Below are 6,008 nucleotides of genomic sequence, written 5' to 3' on the forward strand. Positions count from 1 at the left end.
AATTAAACCCCTCCTTTTCATTTTTTCTTCTTAAAAATGCTAAATACAATGCACAAGTAGGTAGTATCGATACAATCGATTCTTTGCACTGCCGATTCGATACGATACAAAATAAAACGATACGATTTTAGCTGTTTTGATTTCGATATACCGTACTTCAATTTTTTAAGTTAAAAACGATATTTCGAAACAGTTACTATATCGTTACACCTCTAGTGTCTATTATGCTAGGGACCGGTCAGCCTCATCTCCGGGATCTTCTCGCTCACCCTTGGTAGCCCCCCCATATACATACCTGATATATTGAACGGCCGTGGGGTCGAGGTTCTGGTTCAACCTCAAGATTTGTTCTGTGCCTGTGATTTCAAAGTGTTCTTTTTGCCGTCAGTCACTCAGGTACACGCCTTTGTCCACATTGTGATGCTCTTCATCACGGTTTTCCTCTCATGTTTGAGACATGGGTGTCCACTGTCCGACACTGTTCTGACTTTGGTTGTAAATGGTTTTATTTGTTATTATTATATTTGTTTCCTCTTTATTTTTGTACTGTAGGCAAATTGTAGAAGGGAAAGGTGCTTAAGGCTCATTCGGCAATGGTTTCACAGTGAAAACATGCAAGCGCTCATAAAAGAGCCCCAGGTTCTCATGCGCAAAATCCCCCCCTCATGCAAAAGAGATTTTCTTTTTCTTTTTAAACTCTGGATCAATAATTTATTGTGCCATAATAACATCACAGAGCTGGAGAATGAATGTGTAGCAGAGTCTTGTGGGCATATCACAGTATACAACTGTGACAAAAGAGATTTGGCTTTAGGTTTCTTTAGCGCACAAGGAAGAACGTTGCGTCTGGGAATAAGTCTGTTAAAAAGTATTTATTGATTATGTACTACTGTGTTTCTCGCAACATATTTTTTGTAAATTAAGCTGCACAAAGATTTAAAGCATGCTTTCTATCCTCATGGCAGAGCCAAGGATGGCCTGAGTTCTCTAGTTCAGACCAGTGGTTCTCAAACCTGTCTGGATCAGGGCCCACTTGAAAATATAAAAAGCATTAATCGCGACCCAACCATCTAATGTGTCTATCTATCTATCTCAGTGATTTTCAACCCTTTTCATATCAAGATCCACTATTTTTTCGGCATTTGAGCCACGGACCACCATTTGACGAGATTTAGCCTCTCAGACCCAAAATGTAGAATATTTGTGTTATTGTTGGATTTGTCCATCATTCCATGTTGTATTGATGTTGGTACCATATGACAAGACAACAGGCAAAACATTGAACAAAATATCAATTCTGCCAGATTCTATAATTGTGTAGACTTGTAAATTAAGTTGTGCAGATGTTTAACAATAATTTAACTCTTGATATCGTAAAATGAAATGCTCTCAGAGCACGTTTATTTTAATGATCAATCAATCAATTGTGTTTCGGCTTGTATGAATTGAATTAAATAGTATACTTAAAGCTCCTATTCATCGGTATCAGAAAGAAAACATTTCTTTCATGGTTTTATAAATACCATGACATTGTTTCTACACTCATTTCATTTTTATATGTTGGTTAAAATCTTAGTGTTTTGCCAATTATTTGGGGCCCACTTGCAATATCCTCACGGACCACCAGTGGGTCCTGGCCCAGGGGTTGAGAATCACTGAGACATTGCCAGGACAACAGTGACGTTGCATCATCCCTGTTGTGATCAGTACACACAGAGTAGAGGCAGGTCTGGTTGAATCCTAGACTGGGATTCACTACGTTTCGGCGGATTTGTTTTTCTCCCTTTGCTTATCAGTCTAGCCAGCTTCCTATTTGACTCGTATTTTAATTACGTAGGCAAGTCAGGAAGTGACTAGAGTTTTACATTGGACAACACTGGTGCCCCCACCCACCCCTACAGACCAATCAGAAGCCGCGAGTCCTTTTCTCCCGTTTGTGCACGGAGATAGGAGGAGGCCGAACGTAGCGAAGCAGTCTGGATCACAGGCTAGCTGAATGAATCCTACTACTGGCATTTTTCTATGGTGCTTAAATAGTTAATTGTGTTAATGGTTTTCTGAAGAAAACAAAACATACAAAACAAACGTGGAATCAACTTCTTGGAGAAGAAAAAGAAACTTGATTACTCGACCTTTGACTTTTGGAGTTGTCATCTGGGTTCATAGTGTTGTTGCAAAACATGTATCTTGCACCTTAAATTACTGCTATGTCTCAATAAAATTGCCTTCTTAGGAACTGAAACAAAAAAGGTTTACGGACCTATGTTTTTCTTTTTTTTTCCTTTTTTTTAAGAATAGTGTGAAAATGTTAATGCAAAATGTCTTCACATGCTGTATTGTATTTGTTAATGTGTTAGTTAGTTCTATAACCAAATAATGGTCGTACCCACAATCACTGAAGCCACATTTCAGCTAGGTGTTAACCGTAATGGGGTTGTAACAAACTACTTGGCTACAATTCCTATCTGGTAAGAGCACTTTGGTTGACCCTTTCATTCTCCCCTCTAAGAGTTACAATAGTTCATAAATATTGTCATAAAATCCCTTTTAATTAATTGGGCATTTGTGTATCTTAAAACTAAAAACAATTACAGTGGAAATGATCTAAATGTGGCTTAGTAACCCTATATACTAAATCTCAGTGAGATGAGAGCAACCCTGAGAACAGTATTTTGGTGCAACCCAGCACCAAAAATATCTTTGTTCAATAAATATGGCTATTATTGTGTTTATTCAGATTTAACGGCCATCTACAGAAATCATAGTGCAAATACATCATAGTTCATTTATCCATTTGTAACTCAGAGCATACACATAATGCATAACCATTTAAGGGTCCATTTGGTTACATTTGTACAATCTCAGAGTTAAATTAACAGCAGCAATAACTTATTTGCACCCATGAGGTAAAATATTGTGACCCATGAAGTTGTATAACTGTATTTACCATATTGCTGGGGATGAGGTTAATAATGTACGGTAACTCTGACAAACTACAAGTCATGAATGACATTTTGTGACATAGGAAAAAGGTGAGCATAGGGCTATCAACATTCATAAGGCTATCAACATTGAGGTTTCTAGATTCTGTGAAGCTTAAAGGTGGTGCCATAGTTTTGTACTTTTTCTGTTTTGTATGTGTCTATGGAGTTAACATTACTCTAATAGACCCCCATAGGTGTGGTTATAATGTGCACATTTGCACATTATATCCATTTGTTACAAATATACATTTTTGGTTTATACTTCCTGAAATCTGAAAGCCTCCAAGTCAAAAGGTGAAACTGAAAAACACTGAGTTAATGACATCATAAACTCAACCCCTCCCCTTTTACCATATACAACCAACAATGTGGGTGTGGCTAACTTCAGCTGGGTCACCGCCCACCTGGGTGTGGCCACATAAAAACATAACTTTAACACTTTTTGTACACCTTTTTTGGAAAATATCTTCCTCCTAGTATACTCATATGTGATCATCATGTTTTAGAGGGGGGGGGGGGGGGGGGGAATAATGGCACCCCATATTTAACCTAATTTCAGTTCAGCTTTTTTTATCTATTCAACATAGATAAACAGTATATAAGCAAAAGCAGTTCGAAAGAAGTTAATGCATCAAGACAACTAGGCAAGAGAGCAATGCTAGAGGTACGACTTTTGAAAATCAACAATTTACTAAAATAGATGGGAGTTCAAAGTATTAGAATACTACTAAAGTAGTAGTTGCAATATAAAAATATGCTTTTTAGAGTAGCCATGGTTCCACTAAAGCAGGGGTCTTCAATGGGGGGTTGGGGACCCCTAGGGGGTCCTCTACAGTGGGGCTCAGCTGCCAACTCTTATAGTAACCACTTGAGCCAAAAAGCAGATCTACGTACAAGCTCAAAATGACTTGTGCTGCGAGGCGTTGTGAGCTTGTAGATTGGCTATTTTCGGCAAAGAGGTTTGGTGCAGAGGGAAAAACAGCAGACCAAGTACAGAGTAAAGGTCAAGTTATTGTTGGTTTGGGTGATTAAACGTCTGAAAATTCAGACAGTGCTGTCAAACAAGTCTATGAAGCTATCTATTAAACCTATAAAAAAGTTGAATCTGCAACACAATTTAATACAATATGTAGCTTCATCGCTCTCTCAGCTAAAGGGTCCTTAGCCTGAAAAACATTGAAGACCCCTGCTCTAAAGCGAGCCACTAATGTTTCGGGATTATAACCACTAGTGTTCATATCACATATGGACAACAAGCACCATTATACCTTCTCAGGGCAGAGTAAGTATCTTACTAGGGCAAGTGTGTCACTGGTGGAAGCACTTTTAAGACCATTAGTGCCATTCATTGTAAGCCTCTTTGCTGTTACTTAATCATAAGTGTGGCGGAGAGAGTCGCAGCCCCAGCCTGAAGCCTAAAAAGTCTAGTATCTGCCCTCATTCCATAGGGATATCCCTTTGGAGTAATGGTTAAGATATTGGACTTTCACGCGGGAGACCCAGGTTCGAAGCTGGGTGGGGAGGTTCGGATCACCTCTGTTACATTAGTTGTTAATTGTTGTGCTTCTTTGCTGTTTTGACACACTTACAACACCTAAACAAATGTGTTTAATGTTGCCATGTCACGAGACAGGAAGGGAAATTCTGTAGGCCTGATTTCTTATAGTATGCAAGTGAAGTCAAACATTGTTTGTATAACATGTTTTCATTCAGCATATTTAAATTACAAGAAAACAAAAATACTGACAGGGTCAATAAAAAAAAGTACAAGACATTGTGTAAAACAGCATTAACGGTATAAGAATAGCAGAACATTTGTAATCAATGTAGAAACTGTAAAAAGGATGTGTGTGTGTGTGTGTGTGTGTGTGTTTCAGTTCACTGTAAAAAGCGGTTAGCAAGCGGTATGGAACACAATGGTTCCCCCCCATCCACCCCAATCCCAGAGTAGGCTACACTGTAAGCCTAATAATACGAGAGTGTATTCACATATTCTTGCTGCCCGGAGGATCAAATTCATTTGAGGCTGTTAACAGATTGGATTTCAATGTCTTGTTTACGTGCTGTCACATGAGGCCACGGCAGCTCATTGACTTCCCAGAGCAGCTCTTCTAAATGTCAGTTATCAAGCTCGTCTAGAAGGGATCGAGCGTTTTAGATTTCTGCCCAAAAAAAGGTTAGGAGGGGAAAATGATACTATAATAACGCAGTACAATACAATTATTCAATATTCACATTTTGAAGGTATAAGCAGACACAAGGCAGCTTCTCAACAAGGCAGGAAACTCCTCTTAAAACTCATTTGCTGCCATTTAACAATACCTTCATACTTTTTTTTTTGATTGATTGAATCATTTATTTGGACATATAATGACTAACACATACAAGTACAAACAACAATCATTGCAGCACTGTCCGTACTCTCATATGACCCTGTCTCCATAGACTTCCATGTAATTCATAGTGCACGGATCATGCACACCCATGCCTAGATAATGCACCACGTGTGTCCACATTGCTCACAGCTTTCAAATAAAAAAATCTGAATGGAAATCCGTTCAGGCATTCATGAGATAGCAGCCATTATGTTTTCCTAAAATGTAAACAAAGATGGCTGCCATGTTTGAAAGATGGGGTTGCTATGGGGGTTAAACATGCAATTTCGCGATTGCTATCATGCCTACTACATTTTTTGGATTCAAACATTTTTTTTTTTCTTTCTTTTTTCTTTTTTTTTTTCAAAAACGGGAAATTTCCGGGTTCCTCGGGCATGGCAGGGCGGTACAACGGGATTTTTTCTGGATTTTCGTCCATAGCAGCAAATGAGTTAAGAGTCTTTCAATGATGAACATGTTGTACTAGGCGGATTACAGAAACAAACAGTTGGTACAGGAGTTATATTGGTCTGCAATCAGACCCTTGGAATTCTGCGCCCTGTGACAACATATCACGCTGGATACTTAATTATACGTGTTAAACAATAACATCTTCAAACCATGTAATCTTTGAAGGCCCCTACATAGT

Source organism: Nannobrachium achirus (assembly GCF_963921795.1).
Source record: "Nannobrachium achirus genome assembly, chromosome: 23".
NCBI lineage: Eukaryota > Metazoa > Chordata > Actinopteri > Myctophiformes > Myctophidae > Nannobrachium > Nannobrachium achirus.